Genomic DNA, 19606 nt, shown 5'->3' with positions numbered 1-19606 from the left:
ACAAGACACTTTTCTCTTACTTCTTTTAAGATTCTCTCTTTGTGTTTGAGCTTTGCCAGTTTGACTATAATGTCAAAATGAGGATCTTTCTGGATTGAATTTATTTGGGGATCTTGGAGCCTCCTGGACCTGAAGGTCTGTGTCTTTTTTCCTATACCTGGGAAGTTTTATGTTATTATTTCATGGAATAGATTTTCCATGCCTTTTCCTTTCTCCTCCCCTTCTAGAATACCCATGATTTGGATGTCTGTGCACTTAAGGTTGTCTGCTAGCTCTCTTAGATATTCGTCATTAAAAAAAAAATTTTTTTTCTTCTTTTTGTCCACCTGGGTTATTTTGAAAAGACCATGTATTAGTCCATTTCTGTTGCTTATAACAAAATACACTGAACTGGTTAATTTATAAGAAAATGAAACTTATTGCTTACAGTTTCAGAGGCTGGGAAATCCACAGTGCAGAGAACACAGCTGGTGAGGGTCTTGGTGGTGGTTTCAGTGATGCAGGGTATCACACTGCAAAAAATGGCAGAGCAGAGAGTAACCTCCTCATTCATTCTCCTTTTAAAGCCCTCCGAACCACACCCCTGACCACCATTTTTAATCCATTCACTATGGCACGGTCCTACAATCCAGTCACCTCTTCAAGGCCCCACCTTTCAATTACCATAAAAAGATTTCCCACCCTCTTACTACTGTCACAGTGGGGTGAAGTTTGGGGGGGACACTCAATCCAAGGCTGACCATCTTTGTGATCTGAAATTCTTTCTTTGCTTGCTCTAACTCAGTCATGTTTTTTATTTCACTGAATGAATCCTTCGCTTCCTTGAGTTCTGCTACATTCTTTTTTTTTTTTTTTTTTGGTCTTTTTCGTGACACAGTGAGTGCACCAGCCATTCCTATATAGGATCCGAACCCACGGCGGGAGCGTCGCTGCGCTCCCAGCGCTGCACTCTCCAGAGTGCGCCACGGGCTCAGCCCTACATTCTTTTTTAAGATATGAATCTCTTTGTAAATTTCCTCCTTCATATCCTGGATTCTTTTTTTTTTTTTTCTTTCTCATCTCATTATGTTATCTGAGTCTTCTTGTATCTCATTGAGTTTCCTTAAGATTTTTGCTTGGAATTCCTTTTCAGTCACTTCAAGGGTTTCTTGCTCTCAAAGGTCTGCTATTTGAGAATTACTGTACTCTTTGTGTGGTGTCATATTTTGGGGGGGTTTCATATTTCTAGTACCTTTACATTGATGTCTCATCATCTGGTGGACCAGTTGATTCTTCTCTTACTCTGGAATGGGCTTTGTGGACAGAGACTTCCTCTCTTCTTTTCCTGTCTCTGCTAGTGACTCTCCTTGTGTTGTTGCAGTCAAGTGTCTGGTGGGCTGCCTATATGGTGGCAGTGGCTACTGCTGTGGCAGCAAGTTGACTTTGTGGCAGACATGACTGTGGCTGAGGCTGTGGTGGGCCACCTGCACAGAAGTGGTGTTTTTGGCACGCTCCTGGGTGGTGGGGGCTTCCCTTGGCTTCTGTCTAGGACCCCAGTATGTATGTTCCTTGCTTTGCCTGGTCCTGGGTGTGGGGAGCCCTCAGCTCCTGCCTAGGACCCTGGGTGTGCCTGCTCCTTGCCTTTCCTGCTCCTGAGCAAGGGGGGCTGCCTTCAGCTCCTCAAAATGTAGAAATTTTAAACTCATCAAAAATAAAAGTGCCGCAAATCTGTCTTAGTCAGTTAGGGCTGTTATAACAAAGAACCATGGAGTGGGTGGCTTACAAACAACAGAAGCTGGAAGTCAGAGATCAGGACGCCAGCAGGTCAGTTCCCAGTCCCCTCTTCCAGGTGCAGCCTGCCAGCTTCTCCTTGTATCCTCATGTCACAGAGAGCAGAGAGGAGCAAGCTCTCCCAGGGCTCTCCCAAGAGCACACATCCCATCATGAGGGCAGGCGCCTCCTGGTCCAATCCTAACCACGTCCCACGTGCCCCACCTCCTCGTACAGTCACACCAGTGTGGAGAGGGTCTGAACACCTGAAATGGGGGGTGAGACATAGGCATTCAGCCCACAACAGTATGAAAGCGTGTAGCATGTAAGTAAATATGGACAGAATTGTAGGGTCCTAAGTACAGGCACTAATCAACATGACTGAAAATATATAAATCAAGCATTTACTTCAAGACAGAATAGAGGACAGATAGAAATAAGACAGAGAATCAGTAAAGGAGGTCAAAGGTAAAAAGTAGAGAAAATATATAAAAAGAAAAGCAAAATGACAAAAAAGTATCTGAAAATCAAGTTTTTTTCTGAAGGAAAACAATCACACACAAAGGTCTACCAAGGCTGATCAAACATTTTTGAAAAGAAAGGCAAATGTAAACTTTAAAAAGTATCTACAAAGAAATATACACAATTGTGTGCCAATATATTTGAAAACTTAGATCAAATGGAAAATGTTCTTTATATATATAAAAAATTATCAAATTTAACTCAAGGAGAAATAGAAAAATAGAATTAGAATAAAGCACTAGCTATGTATTTAACAATCAAAATTTATTTGGTAACCAATATCCCTCTCCTCACAAAAATAAGAAAGAAATTAGTCTTATGAAGCTCTACCAGCAAGCCTTACCAAACTCCAAAGAACAGACAATTCACATCTGACATGAACTTTTTCAGGGATCCGAAAAAATAGTCTAATCTCGATTGTCTTTTAAATGACAAAGCCAGTTGAAGAAAAGATCATAAAATATGATGTATAATAAACACGTAAAAATAATAGATAGAAAATCAAATTTAGTGCCATATGTACTTTAAAAAGTGATAGCATTTCATGACTGAGGAGGACATATTCCATGAATTCAGGGATGATTCAGCATCAAATGAAACGAGAGAAGCAGTAAAATCATGACATATATTCGGAAAAGAAAGAGCTGATAAAAAGTCAACGCTTTTTATTATTTACAAAAATCTCTTAGCAAACTAGGAACAGAAAGAAACTTCTTTAAGAGAATAAAGATTACTAATAAATATAGTAGTAAAGCTTTAGATACATTTCAGTAAAGTCATGAACAAGACAAGAATTGTCACTCATTGTCAGTGATTCAAACAACCATCATACTAGATAGCCTACAGGAAACAACAAGACATTGAGACAAAGGAACGAGAAATTTTAAACGTTAAAGAAGAAAAAACAACCTGTCTTTATTAATATGATCACGTGTTTAGAGTATCCAAGAGAATCTATACAGAAAGCCAGTAAAGCTAATAAAAGAATCTAGCAAAGCCCCTGAATAATAGATTTACCTACAAAAACCAGTGGTGATCCTATCAAACAGAAACAGCCAATTATGAAATGTAATAGGAAAAAAGGATAACACTCAACCATGCAAAACAGAGGGAAAAAACTTTAATGAGTAAAAGTCTAGCAATAAATATAAGAAATGCTGGGTAAAACCATTATGAATAAAATTTTAAATCTACTTAAAGGGTATGAAATAAAACTAATAGAGAGATTATCATGTTTATAGATGTATTAACTCTAAATCATAAAGATTTTATTCTTTCACATTTACAAAACAAATACTCTTTTTAAAAATACGGTAGATGAACAGCAGAAATGAAAAGATAGAATTTAAAAATGAGTAAATTTGGACAGATAAGTAGAAATTATCCAATTCAAAGGATAAGGAGGGGAAAAGAAAGTTGGAGAAAAACAGAGAAAGCCACAGAAACCTGTGACACAAAATCAAGCAGTGAGTATATGTGTCATCTAAGTCCTGGAAGGATGAAACAAGAAGAAAGGGGCAGAAAAAAACACTTGAAGAAATAATGGCTGAGGTTTCAAGATGGCGGCGGCTGCGGCGGCTGGCGCGGAGTAGCTGAGGTGGAAAAGGTGGCCACTGGGCCTCAGGCAGCCGGGAAACTTGTGGACCTTCCTCTGGCCATCTCTTAAGGGAGGACCGCTGCTGCTGGCCGGTCGTGGGGGCTCAACGCCACTTTGCCCCCGGCAGGAGAGGCTGCCTCATTTACAGGCAACAGCTTTGAAGTGTGGAGCAGGAAAAGAACTGATTCTTAGCTGCAAAAGCGAGTCTTGAAACAGGGAACACGGCGCCAGGGCTACTGTGGATGCAGCCAGGATCCCGGAGGCTGGGGCCGCACTGAAGGCGGCCAGCTGCCCTATTCAGGATTCGAGGTTTCAGGCCGGCATTAAAGAAGATTCCTGGGAGCGCCCGAGCGGCGCCGCGACTGAACAGCCCGAGGTGGCAGTGCCAAGAACACGAAAGGCAACAAACCAGAGACAGAGTGAGCGCCCGACCTGGCACAGCACTGTGAGTGATCCCTGGCACAGCTCTGTTCGGGGGGTGGATGCCCACGCGGCTCCCGCCTGCACCACCAGGCCACTCACTGCCCCGGTGCTGCCTCCATTTTCCCAGGTGCGGGCAGCTCCGCCCTGCTCGGCCATCACTGAGCCCATTTGCTTGGCCTGGCACGGGGCTTTCCGGACCCTGCGGGCCGGCCTCCTCTCCCACTCCCTCCGCGGTTCTCTGGCGGGGCTGGGGGTGTGGGGCGTCCCGACCAGTGTTGGGAGGGCTAGGAAGTACGGGCGGGCCGACTGTCACTCCACCACACCCTGGACTCCGGCCCTGGTAAACTTCCTGTTACTGGGAGGCAGATACCATCTCTGCGACCACCAGTTTGGAAAAAAGCTTAACGAATTTCTGGTTGGGAATAGTGTGGTAGGAGAGTTCCCAGGTCCACTTGAACCTGCCGGAGAGCAGGCTGCAGGCGGGCAATAGACTCAGTTTATACCGGGGGGATACAAAGGTGAACAAGACCCGAGAAAGATCTACACAGTGCTACAAAGGCACCCAGAGAGACCGGTCGTCTGTGCCTAGCAGAAACCTGGTAGACTTCCTGGGCGAGGCGGTGCTGAGCAGGGTCTTGAAGGCCCAGCTGATAGACGAGGGGTGCAGAAGACACACCCCAGCCCAGCACAGTGTGCACAGAGGGGGGAGACGTGCGGCCAGGGAGGCGGAGACTCAACAGAAACCACACACCCGGTGGGGTCGCCACTGCACGATCTAACAGCCTGGGCCAGAGCACACGGAACGGGGAGAAGTCCTGTACAGAAAGTGAAAGCTCAACAGAGATCACACACCCTGTGGTACGTGATCCACCAGCCCAGCAGAGTACAAGCTGATGAGAAAGGTGGATCCCCGGAGAAGCCCAAGACCCGAGGCAACCACACACACAAGACACTAGAGGCCAACTGAGCAGTCACGGCGGGAGCCATACCAAATTGGCAAACACAGCAACATCCTAGTTAGTCATTAGTCTCAAACCGGTGGACTGTGAAACCCCCTGCCACAATGAATAAACACCAAAAAAAAGATACCAGAAATACAAAAAATCAAGAAAGTACACCACCAAAAGTTAATAAATCTCATACTCTAGATCCTATAGAACAAGAAGCCCTTGAAATAACTGACAAGGAATTTCGAGTGATAATTCTAAGGAAACTGAATGAGATACAAGAAAACTCAGCTAGACATCATGATGAAATGAGGAAAAGTATACAGGATCTGAAAGAGGAAATAGACAAGGAAATCAATGTCCTGAAAAAAAATGTAGCAGAACTTGCTGAACTGAAGAAGTTATTCAGCGAAATAAAAAACACAACGGAGAGTTTAACCAGCAGGCTTGTCGAAGTTGAAGAGAGAACCTCTGAACTTGAAGATGGGCTGTTTGAAATAACACAAGCAGACAAAAAGAAAGAAAAAATAATCAAGGACATGGAAGAAAATCTGAGAGAGATATCAGACAACCTCAAGTGCTCAAATATCCGAGTCATGGGTATTCCAGAAGGGGAGGAAAATGGAGATTCCATTGAAAACATATTCAACAAAATAGTGGCAGAAAACTTCCCAGGTATAGGAAAAATCACACATCTTCATATCCAGGAAGCTCAACGATCTCCAAACGTATTCAACCCAAAAAGGCCTTCTCCAAGACATGTCATAGTCAAATTGGCAAAACTCAGAGACAAAGAGAGAATCTTAAAAGCTGCAAGAGAGAAGCGTCAAATCACCTATAAGGGAGCCCCAATCAGGTTAACATCAGACTTTTCATCACAAACCCTAAAAGCTAGAAAGGAATGGGATGATATTTTCAAAATACTAAAAGACAAAGATTGCCAGCCAAGAATACTCTACCCTGCAAGGCTATCCTTCCGAAATGAGGGGCAAATAGTATATTTCTCAGACAAACAAAAACTGCGGGAGTTCACTACCACAAGACCACCCTTACAAGAAATCCTCAAGGGAGTACTGGGTTTGGTTCCTGAAAAATAACTACCACTGCCATAAAAACCTAAGAAAAATCTAAACCCGCTAGTACAATAAAAATGGCATTCATGAAGAGAAAACAAGCTAACAAAAACACTATCTACAACCTAAGGAACCAACAAACAAAGAAACCAAACAGTAAATCAGAAAGCAAGGAACAAAAGACACCTAAGACAACCAAACAACCAATAAAATGCTAGGAATAAATCAACACCTTTCAATAACAACTCTTAATGTAAAAGGCTTAAATTCCCCAATTAAAAGGCACAGACTGGCTGACTGGATCAAAAAGCAGGACCCAACTATATGCTGCCTACAAGAGACCCACCTCACCCATAAAGATTCACACAGACTAAGAGTGAAAGGATGGAAAAAGATTTACCATGCAAACAGAACAGAAAAACAAGCTGGAGTGGCTATTCTTATATCTGACAAAATAGACTTTAAACTAAAAACCATAAAAAGAGACAATGAGGGACACTACTTAATGATAAAAGGACTGATCCATCAAGAAGACATAACAATCATAAATATGTACGCACCCAATGTTGGAGCAGCCAGATTTATAAAACAAACTCTATTAGACCTAAAGAAGGAAATAGACACTAATACCATAATAGCAGGGGACCTGAACACTCCACTGTCAATATTAGACATATCATCTAGGCAAAGAATCAGTAGAGAAACACAAGATCTAAACAAGACTCTAGACCAATTGGAATTGGCAGATATCTACAGAATATTCCACCCAACAACCTCAGAATATTCATTCTTCTCATCAGCACATGGATCATTCTCCAGGATAGATCACATATTAGGTCACAAATCAAGTCTCAATAAATTCATAAAAAATGGAATTATGCCATGTATCTTCTCAGACCACAATGGATTAAAACTAGAAAATAATAACAAACAAAACTCTGGAAACTATACAAACACATGGAAATTAAACAGCATTCTACTTAATGACATATGGGTCCAAGAAGAAATCAAGCAGGAAATCAAAAAGTTTATTGAAACGAATGAAAACAATGATACATCATACCAAAACCTGTGGGATACTGCAAAAGCAGTATTGAGGGGAAAATTTATTGCATTAAATGCTCACTTCAGAAGCATGGAAAGATGGCAAGTGAACAACCTAACACTTCACCTTAAAGAACTAGAAAAACAAGAACAATCCAATCCTAAAGTTAGCAGACGGAAAGAAATCATTAAGATCAGAGCAGAACTGAATGAAATTGAAAACCAAAAAACAATTCAAAAGATCAACGAATCAAAAATTTGGTTTTTTGAAAAGATAAATAAAATTGACAAACCATTAGCATGGCTAACAAAAAAAAGAAGAGAGAAGACCCAAATAACCAAAATTAGAAATGAAAAAGGCGATATTACAACTGATTCATCTGAAATACAAGGAATCATTCGAGACTACTATAAACAACTATACGCCAACAAATTTGAAAATCTGGAGGAAATGGATAAATTTCTGGACACACACAAGCTCCCAAAACTGAACCATGAAGACGTAGAAAATTTGAACAGACCAATAACAATAAAGGAGATTGAAGCTGTTATCAGAAGGCTCCCAACAAAGAAAAGCCCAGGACCAGATGGATTCACAGCAGAATTTTACCAAACATTCAAAGAGGAATTGACACCGATTCTTTACAAACTATTCCAAAAGATTGAAACGGACGCAAATCTCCCAAACTCATTCTATGAAGCAAACATCATCCTGATACCAAAACCAGGTAAAGATATAACCAAAAAAGAAAACTACAGGCCGATATCCTTGATGAATATAGATGCAAAAATCCTCACTAAAATACTAGCAAACAGAATACAGCAACACATACGAAAAATTATTCATCACGATCAAGTGGGATTCATCCCAGGGATGCAAGGTTGGTTCAACATACGCAAATCAATAAATGTGATACACCATATTAATAAACTCAAACACAAGGACCATATGATCATCTCTATAGATGCTGAAAAAGCATTTGATAAAGTTCAGCACTCATTCATGACAAAGACCCTCTATAAGTTAGGTATAGAGGGAAAGTATCTCAACATAATTAAAGCCATATATGACAAACCCACTGCCAATATCATCCTGAATGGGGAAAAGCTGAAAGCTTTTCCTTTAAGAACAGGCACTAGACAAGGATGCCCACTCTCACCACTCCTATTCAACATAGTGTTGGAAGTACTAGCCAGAGCAATCAGAGAAGAGAAGGAAATCAAGGGCATCCAGATTGGAAAAGATGAAGTCAAACTGTCCCTGTTTGCAGATGACATGATCCTATATATCGAACAGCCTAAAACCTCTACAAAAAAACTGTTGGAATTGATAAATGATTTCAGCACAGTAGCAGGATACAAAATCAACACACAAAAATCAGTAGCATTTCTTTTCTCCAATAGTGAACATGCAGAACGAGAAATGAAGAAAGCCTGCCCATTTACAATAGCCACCAAAAAAATAAAATACTTAGGAATTGAGTTAACCAAGGAGGTGAAAAATCTCTATAATGAGAACTACAAACCACTGCTGAGAGAAATTAGAGAGGATACAAGAAGATGGAAAGATATTCCATGCTCTTGGATTGGAAGAATCAACATAGTGAAAATGTCCATACTACCCAAAGTGATATACAAATTCAATGCAATCCCCATCAAAATTCCAAAGACATTTTTCTCAGAAATGGAAAAAACTATTCAGACATTTATATGGAACAATAAAAGACCACGAATAGCCAAAGCAATGCTGAGCAAAAGAAGTAAAGCTGGAGGCATAACACTACCTGACTTTAAGCTATACTACAAAGCTATAATAACCAAAACAGTATGGTACTGGCATAAAAACAGACACACTGACCAATGGAATAGAATAGAGAATCCAGAAATCAACCCACACACTTACTGCCATCTGATCTTTGACAAAGGCACCAAGCCTATTCACTGGGGAAGGGACTGCCTCTTCAGCAAGTGGTGCTGGGATAACTGGATATCAATATGCAGGAGAATGAAAGTAGATCCATACCTCTCACCGTATACTAAAATCAAGTCAAAATGGATTAAGGACTTAAATATACACCCTGAGACAATAAAACTTCTTAAAGAAAACATAGGAGAAACACTTCAGGAAATAGGACTGGGCACAGACTTCATGAATACGACCCCAAAAGCACGGGCAACCAAAAGAAAAATAAACAAATGGGATTATATCAAACTAAAAAGCTTCTGCACAGCAAAAGAAACAATTAAAAGAGTTAAAAGACAACCAACAGAGTGGGAGAAAATATTTGCAAAATATACATCTGACAAAGGATTAATATCCAGAATATATAAGGAACTCAAACAACTTTACAAGAAGAAAACAAGCAACCCAATTAAAAAATGGGCAAAAGAGCTAAGTAGGCATTTCTCTAAGGAAGATATACAAATGGCCAACAGACATATGAAAAAATGCTCAACATCACTCAGCATCCGGGAAATGCAAATCAAAACCACATTGAGATACCATTTAACCCCAGTTAGGATGGCTAAAATCCAAAAGACTATGAACGATAAATGCTGGCGAGGCTGCAGAGAAAAAGGAACTCTCATACATTGTTGGTGGGACTGCAAAATGGTGCAGCCTCTATGGAAAATGGTATGGAGGTTCCTTAAACAATTGCAAATAGATCTACCATACGACCCAGCCATCCCACTGTTGGGAATATACCCAGAGGAATGGAAATCATCAAGTCGAAGGTATACCTGTTCCCCAATGTTCATCGCAGCACTCTTTACAATAGCCAAGAGTTGGAACCAGCCCAAATGCCCATCATCAGATGAGTGGATACGGAAAATGTGGTACATCTACACAATGGAATACTACTCAGCTATAAAAACGAATGAAATACTGCCATTTGCAACAACATGGATGGACCTTGAGAGAATTATATTAAGTGAAACAAGTCAGGCACAGAAAGAGAAATACCACATGTTCTCACTTATTGGAGGGAGCTAAAAATTAATATATAAATTCACACACACACATACACACACACACACACAAACCGGGGCGGGGGGAAGAAGATATAACAACCACAATTATTTGAAGTTGATACAACAAGCAAACAGAAAGGACATTGTTGGGGGGGAGGGGGGGAGGGAGAAGGGAGGGAGGTTTTGGTGATGGGGAGCAATAATCAGCTACAATGTATATCGACAAAATAAAATTTAAAAAAAAAAAAGAAATAATGGCTGAAAGCTTACCAAATTTAATTTTAAAACATTAATTTACAGATCCAAGAAGGTCAAGAGATCTGAAATAGGATTAACACAAGGAACACCATACCTAGGTACATCATAGTGAAACTTCTGGAAGTCAGAAATAAACAGAGAATTATCTAAGAAACCAGAAGGGAAACAATGAGTCAATACACACAGGGAACACTGACAGGGTTAACAGCTGACTTCACACAAGAGCGATGGCGGCCAGAGAAACTGTAATGATGGATTCAAAGTGCTGAAAGAAACTGCCAGCCAAAATTTTATATTTAGTGAAACTACCCATCAAAAATGAAGATTAAAAAAAATATATTTTTTGATAAATAAAAACTGAGAATTTGTTCCTGGAGGAACTGCAGTACAAAATGTACTAAAAACAAGTCCTTTAGGATGAATATAAATGACACCAGAGGTTAACTTGGATATAAAACAGGAATGAAGAACACCAGAAATGATAAACTTGTAGGATAATTTAAAAGAATATATTTTTTTCCTTTTATTTTTAAAATGTTTAAAATAATATTTTGGATTTATAATTTATATAGATATACAATACCATTGCACGTGTTCTACATTTTAACACAAGTAATTTAACTTTAAAAATATTTGGATAAATTAAAGAAGCTCATTTAATCCCTAGAGCAACCTCCAAAAATAATGAAAAGAAATATGACTAAAAAGCCAATAGATAATCTGCTTAGCACAAAAAAAATAATAATAATAAGGAAAAGGAGATGCACAGAAAATAGATTATACAAATAGGAAAGAAATAGCAAAATGGCAGACCTAAATACATACATATCATGCAATTAAATGTATAATTAAATTAAAACGTAAAATTGCATAAACGTGTAATCAAATATAAATGAACTACACATTCTAATCAAAATCCAGAAACTGTCAGACTGGATTAAAAAGCAAGACCCAACTATATACTGTCCATAAGAGACAAGCTTTGAATATAGAGACACAAAGTGGTTAAAAGTGAAAGCATATAAAAAGATATACCACACAAATAGCTAGCATAAGAAAGCTGAAAAGTCATGTTAATACAGACATAATAGACTATGAGAAAAAGAGAATTACCAGAAACATAGAGGGGCATTATATAAGGATAAAAGTGCCAATGCAGCAATACAATATTCCTCCTATATATATATGTATCATATATGCATAATAAATATAATAACATAGTTCCAAGATATATGTAGCAGAAGCCAAACAGAAAGGAGAAATAAACAAATCAACAAGTTATAAACAAATTTTAGTTGGATATGTCAATACTTCTCTGGTAACTGACAGAACAAGTGAAAAAAATCAGTAAAGGCATAAAAGACATGAATAACGTGAAAACTTAACGTAATTGACACGTAGAGAACACTCCACTGCGTGACAGCAAAATACACCTGCTTTCAAGTACAACATTCACCCTCCAAGACAGACCATGTGTCAGTCCATAAAACAAGACAATATATTTAGTGGGAATAAAAGCACATAAAGTAGGTTTTATGATCACAACACAATTAAATAAGAAATCAGTGATTGAAATGTATCTGACGAATCCCCCAAATAGCTAATAGGCCTAGCAGGAAATCACAAGATAAGTTAGAATATGATAGGACTGATATGAAAACACTACATGTCAAAACTCCTGAGATGGGGCCGGGCCCGTGGAGCACTCAGGAGAGTGCGGCGCTGGGAGCGCAGCGACGCTCCCGCCGCGGGTTCGGATCCTATATAGGACTGGCCGGTGCACTCACTGGCTGAGTGCCGGTCACGAAAAAGACAAAAAAAAAAAAAAACTCCTGGGATGCAGCGGAATAGAGGGGAATTTTAGCTTTAGATGCTTCATTAGAAAATAGAAAAGGTGTGAAGTTTATAATCTAAGCTTCTGTCTTTAAAAAGTAGGAAAATAAGAGTCAAGTAGATCAAAGAATATGTAGGGAAAGAAATAAAATTAAGACAAGAAAGCAATGAAATAGAAAACAAACCAGCAATAAAACCAAAAGCTGGTTTTTGAAAAAAATCAGTAAAACTGTTACTAAAAAAAAAGAAAGTACAGGTTAACAACATCAGGGAGGAAAGAGGGGACATCACTCCAGATTAAAAGAGATGAGGTTATAAATATTAGGAACAAATTTTGGTCAATACATTTAAAAACAAATTAAATGGGTAAATTTTAGGATAGACATATATTGAAAGAAAAAAAAAAAAAAGACCAAAAATGAAACAGAAAAAAAGGGAACAGCCCTAAACCAATTAAAGACACTGAATTCATAACTGAAAATCTTCACACAAAGATAAGTCCAGGCTCAGATGGCTTCACTGATGAATTCTGGCAAACGTTTAAGAATGATACCAATTCCTACACAAACTCTGTTTCAGATAACAGGGAAGGAAATACTTCCCAACTCATTTGACAAAGTTGGTATTATATCGATTCCAAAATCATCAAAGACTTCACAGAGAAAACAATCTAAAGCAAAACATCCATCACGGACATAGATGCAACAGTCTTCAATAAATTATTAACAGAGTTCAGCAGTCTGCAAAAGACAAAAAGAAACTTATAATTAAGTAGAGTCTATCCCAAAATGCAAAGTTAATTTAACATCAGGGAATATATCCTTGTAATTCATTATGTTAAGAGAATAAATCATGAAAATTTTATAATCACGTCAGTAGATACAGAAAAAAAAAAAAATAGAAAAAGTTCCAAGTCCTTTCATGATTGAGAAAAACAAACAATTCTCAGCAAGGAAAAGAAGGGAATTTCCTTCACCTCACAAAGGGTATCTACAAAAACAAACAGAACCCTTTGGCTACGCTCTAGTTAGTGGTAAAAGACAGCACGCTTGGCCCCTGAGACTTGGGACAAGGTAAGGAAGCTCGCTCTGACCCTATCCAGCAATGTCTCTGGGGCTCCAGTCACTGTAATGAAGCAAGAGAAAAAAGCCAGAGAGACAGGGAAGGAAGAAGTGACCTGTCTTTATTGGCAGGCAGCATGATTTTATACATAGAAAAATTCTAAAGAACTTATTTTTTTAAAGCTATTAGAACTACAAGGGAATTTAGTAAGGTCGCAGGGTGCAGGCTCAATACACAAAACTCAACTGTATTTCAGTAAGTAGTAGAAAAATAAAAACTAAAAAACAATTCTATTTACAATGGCATCAAAAAAATCTTATAGCAATAAATTTTAAAATTATGTACCTGAGATTTATAAAATGTCACTGATTAAAAACCTAAATAAGTGTGTAGAGGTACTGGATTCATGAACTGAAAGATGCAATATTATTAAGGCATTGATTCTCCCTCAATTGATATATATATATATATATATATATTCACCACAACAGCAATCAAAATCCCAGAAGACTTTACTGTTGAAACTGACAAGCTATTCCTAAAATTTATAAGATGATACAACCTAAAATAGCCAAAATAATTCTGAAAAAGAACAGTTAGTGAGTTTATAGTACCTGGATTCAATGCTTTTATAAAACTATACTAAATAAGATAGTATAGTATTAGTGTAAGGATACACATAAAAATCATGGTGTAGAAGAAGGAGCCCAGAAATAAACCTAAAATTAGTCAACTGACTTTCCACAAAGAGGGCAAGGGAATCAAATGAGGACAGGAAAATCGTGAACAAATGGTGCTAGAACAATCAGATATCTAAATATGGGGAACATAAAAAGAAACTTTCACCCTCTTGACATGTAGTACCCAACAATTAACTTGAAATGGATCACAGACTAAACCTAAGAGCTAAAATTATAAAATGTATACAAGAAAACACAGGTGAAAAATTTTATAAACTTGGGTTAGGCAAAGAGTTATTCCATAGAACACAAAAAGCATGCATCATGGGGAAAAACATTTGGACTTCATCAAAATTAAAAACTTTAAGAAAATGGAAAGGTAAGCCACAGACTGGGAGAAAATATTAGCAAAGGCTGTATGGGGCTCATATTCAAAATACGTGATAAAAAGACAACTAAATATTTTAAATGGGAAAAAGATCTTAAGACACTTCACAGATGATAAATGAAAAGCCCATAAGCACATGAAAAGGTGCCCAGCATCACAGGTCATCGAGAAAAATGCACATTAAAATAACCACGAGGTAGAACTTCATATCCACTAGAACATTCAAAGTTTTAAAGCTCAATACCTAATGTTGGCAGAGATGTGACGTTAATGGAGCTTTCATATATTGAGAGTTCAAAATGGTACTACTGCCTTGGGAAACAGTTTGGCAATTTCTGATAAAGTTTAGCATACACTTACGTATGATCCAGGTATGATATCTACCCAAGAGAAATAGTGACGTGTGTCCAAGACTTGGAAGAGATTATTTATAGAAGATTTTTTTTTTTTTTTTTTTTTGTCTTTTTCGTGACCGGCACTCAGCCAGTGAGCGCACTGGCCATTCCTATATAGGATCCGAACCTGCGGCGGGAGCGTCGCCGCGCTCCCAGCACCACACTCTCCCGAGTGCGCCACGGGCTCAGCCCTAGAAGAATTATTTTTAATAGCCCTAAACTGTAAACAACCTAATGTTCATCAACCAGCAAGTGGATAAATAAATTTTGGTATAGCCATACAATGGAATACTACTTAGCAACAAAAAAAGAACACTATTATTTACATCTGACCCTTCAATGTGGACTTCCTTGCATTGTTACTTAATGATTCAAGTATATGTCCTACCCTCTCCACTAGATTGGAAAGTTCTGGAATGGGAATTGGAGTATGCAGTGAATAATTTTGGCTTTTGGGGCAGCAGTGTCTCTGTCACAATGTTCAGCCCTGCCGTTGTAGCACAAAGCAGCAGTAGATAGTACTTACATGAATGACATGGTTATGTTCCAGTAAAACTTTATTTTTAAAACCAGGTGGCAGACTTCTGGTTTCTGGTTCCCCAAGTAAGGATTTTGGAAGTTGCTACTCCATCCTAACAAGTAAAAAGATGAACAGACCAAAAAATCAACAACTCTTCTTGAATCAGTAAGAGGTGAGGTCGCAGAGCAAACCACTGCTCCCAAGATTGGGGAGACAGGTGGGGGCAGGCAGTCGGGCTCACCAGAGCACAGACTCATGAGCAGAAACTATGGCAAGAACCAGAGCTGAGAGAGGAAAACCTGAACCATAGCGGATGAATTGCTGGAGGTTTAAGGTGGACAAGTTTGAGTTCAAAACTCCACAAGGACCCAGGCATAGGGGTCCTCATACTCTTGTGAGTTTTACCTCCAGGAGCTCAGCCAGGTTCTCACAGTACATACCAGAGAAAATCCCCTCATGCTCCTGGCAGGAGGAAAGAAAAAGGAAATATTTTAAAGTACACCAGAGCAGTCAGCTCTTAACAAGGTCTGCTCTACCCTGCTAGGGTTTTATCAGAGCCTAACTGACCTGGGGGGAGGGAAATACCCAACTCCTGCCCACTCCAGCCTTCCTGCCCTACCTAAGGTGTGTGTGGGGTGCAGGGTAACTGAGGTTCACTTTTGAGATTCACAGTCCAGGGACACAGGCTCACTAAAAGATGGACACCTAATTATAGGACCATAGAATGCCTATACCCCCACACTCCTTACCACCACATTACTAAAGGTCTAGTTACAGCAAATTCCATTTGCCCAGGACATCGTGCCTGGCTGTCAAGAAAAAAATTACAAGACATACAAAAAGGCAAAAAACAGTCTGAAGAGACAAAATAAGCATCAGCTATGGCAGGGATGTTGGAGTTGTCAGACTGAGAATTGAAAATAGCTATGATTAAGATGCTATGGGCTCAATTGGACAAAATAAGCAGCATTCAAGAAAGGATGGGCAAATGGAGGTCCTAAAGAAGAAACAAAAAGAAATGCTACGGGTCAAAAACACTGCGACAGAAGTGAAGAATGCCTTTCATAGACTTATTAGTAGACTGGACATGGCTGAGGAAAGAATCTCTGAGCTTGAGTATATATCTATAGAAACCTCCAAAACTGAAAAGCAAAGGGAATAAAGATTGAAAAAAAACAGAATAGAATATCCAAGGACTGTGCAACAACTACAAAATGTGCAAATATGCACAAGGGAGTACAAGCAGAAGAAAGAAAGGAACAGAAGGAATGTTTGAAGCAGTAACGACTGAAAATTTCCCCCAAATTAATGTCAGACACCAAAACACACATCTGGGAAGCTCAGAGAACACCTAGCAAAATAAATGCTGAAAAAACTACACCTAGGCATATCATTTTCTAATTACAGAAAATCAAAGAGAAAGAAAAATCTGAAAGAAGCCAGGGGTGAAGGGGGCCAGATGGCCTGTCCATAAAGAAATCAAGATAAGAATCATATCCGACTTCTCAGAAATCCTGCAAGCACAAAGAGAGTGGTACAAAATATGTAAAGGATTGAGAGAGAAAAAACCACCAAACCAGAACTGCACCCTGGGAAATTATTCTGCAGAAGTGAAGGAGAAATCAAAACTTGCTCAGACAAATGAAAATAGAAGGAATTCGAGTGGACCTGTCTTGAAAAAAAGGTTAAAAGGAGTTCTTTAAAGAGAAGGAAAAGTGTATAGAAACTCAGATCTGTATAATGAAAGGAAGAGCATCCAGGAAAAAATAAGTGAAGGTAAAATCAAAACTTTCATTTTTCTTACTCTTACCTGATCTAACAAGTAACACTTTGTTCAAAACCATTAGAGCAACAATGTATGCAGTTATGTATGCCTATGGAATATTACTAAGCACTAAGAAGAAATGAGCTTTCCAGACATGAAAATATGTGGAAGAAACCTAAATGTGTATAACTAAGTGAAAGAAGCCAGTCTGAAAAGGCTACACTGTGTGATTCCAACTATGTGACATTCTGGAAAAGGCAAAACTATGGAGACAGTAGAAGATCAGTGGTTGCCAGGGGTTGCTGGTAGGGGAGTGGGGCACACAGGAGGGATGAACGGGGGAGCACAGGGGATTTTTAGGCAGTGAAAATACTCTGCGTGATAGATATTATGATGGTAGATACATGTCATTATACGTTTGTCAGACCACATGGAATACAACACCAAGTGTGAGCCCTCCTGCAAACTCGGGACTTTGGGTGGTCATGATGTGTCAGTGTAGGTATATCAGTCGTAACAATGTACCGATGTACCATCTGGGGGGGATGTCATGTTGGGGGAGGCTGTGCATGTAGGGGAGGGGGAAGGGGGTATATAGGAAATCTCTGTAACTTCCTCTCAATCTTGCTGTGAACCTAAAAGAATAAAGTTAAGAAAATAACATGGCAGGCCAGATTTGACCCACTGGTGTCATTCTTTGTTGCCCCATGGGGCCACAGTGCTGGACACATCCCGACTGAGCCATGAAGAACTACCAGAACCCTGGTACAAGGGGCAGAAATGCAAAAAGTGACATTGATACACACACACTGCCATCCCAGCAGATGTGACCGGAGCTGATGGCAGAGTTATAGGATCTCCTTGACTTTTCCACACTTTTCTCCAGGAAAGTTAAAATCAGACTGAAGCCAGTTTACAGACTGTCGAGGAAAGCTCAAGGCAGGCTTTTGGGTTTGTCTTTTTCGCAGTAATGTTGGGAGGTGCTCACACAGAGTAATCCAAGACCAACGTTGGTATTACAGCTCTTTATTAGTTAACAGCTCTTTTTGGTGTTACAGTGCTTTATTGCTTGCAAGCAAGGAGAGCAGGAGGATCAGGCTAGTGTCTCCCCAAATGAAGGAAAGGGGAGCCTTATGTAGCCAAAACTTCCCACCCAAGTTCTCACTCAGGTCCCCTTATGCAAATGAGGGATGCAAGTCTGTTAATTTGGATTGGCTGGCTATGAGACATAGCTCATTGGTCAGTTCTGGAGCCAAATTTGCATTTGGCCCTTAGGGCTGCACAAAACCGCTGTTACCTTTCTTAGCACACAGATGCAGGAAGCAAGCTAGGTTACAGAAGCTAAAGTTCGTGATTAAGACAGCCAAGCATAAAATTTCTAAAACAGTTTCTCCAGCGTAAGGGAGCAGGTTTAACAATAAGAAAATGCTCAGGGTCCTCTGCTTAATTCCCCACTGGTTTTATGTACACGAGTCAAATCCTAGACTCATTGGTGTTTAACTGGTGTAATGGTCCTCTGCTTAATTCCCCACTGGTTTTATGTACATGAGTCAAATCCTAGACTCATTGGTGTTTAACTGGTGTAATGGGTTGTTAAAACCATAAGCTTTATTGATTGGACTCTTTGTTTAATGTATTTTGTGAGGCCAGTGAGTATGCAGGGCCTACAGTAAAGAGTAATAAGATCATGAGTAGAGGTCCCGTTAGAGGAGTGAGAAGAGTTGTTAACCAGGGGGACTAAGAGAATAAATTTTCTTACCAATTATCGTTTTTGTTTCTTATATGATCCCTTTCTTTTAATCATTTTCTAACTAGGTAGAGGCTATCCTTTATTACTCCTGAATGATTCATCTAAAAGCCTCAGTTTTCTCCTAGAGCTACACATAGTCCACCTTGTTTTAGGAATAAAAGATCAAGGCCCCTCCTATTTTGCAGCACTACTTCTGCTAGGGAATTTAAGGAAGCTTCTAATCAGCTAACAGATTTTTCTAATTCCCCTAGATCTAGATCGATTTGTTGATTTAGGGCTTTAAAGTTTTTATTGCTCGTTATGAGAGCCATGGTGCTAATAGCTGCAGAGCCTGCAATGTCAAGACCTACAAATAGGAGAATCAAGACAGGAACTGCTCATTTTACTAGGAGGTGCTGCCTCCCTGCTTCTCCTTCATAGTAATAAATTTGGGGAATATAGACAAGTACACAAAATTCAGTCCTATTAGGTGTAAGGAAATATTGAATAGCTATGCATGGAGTCAACCCTGTCAAACAAGCAAACCAAGCATAAGTAGGGGTGACAAGGTAGTTAGAAGCTTGTGACCTGTGGGTTGTACTATTAATAGTTACCGCATATGTACATGTGGTCCTATAAGGGGACCTT

Source organism: Cynocephalus volans, chromosome 13, assembly GCF_027409185.1.
Source record: "Cynocephalus volans isolate mCynVol1 chromosome 13, mCynVol1.pri, whole genome shotgun sequence".
NCBI classification, from domain to species: domain Eukaryota; kingdom Metazoa; phylum Chordata; class Mammalia; order Dermoptera; family Cynocephalidae; genus Cynocephalus; species Cynocephalus volans.
This window is presented reverse-complemented; position numbering follows the sequence as displayed.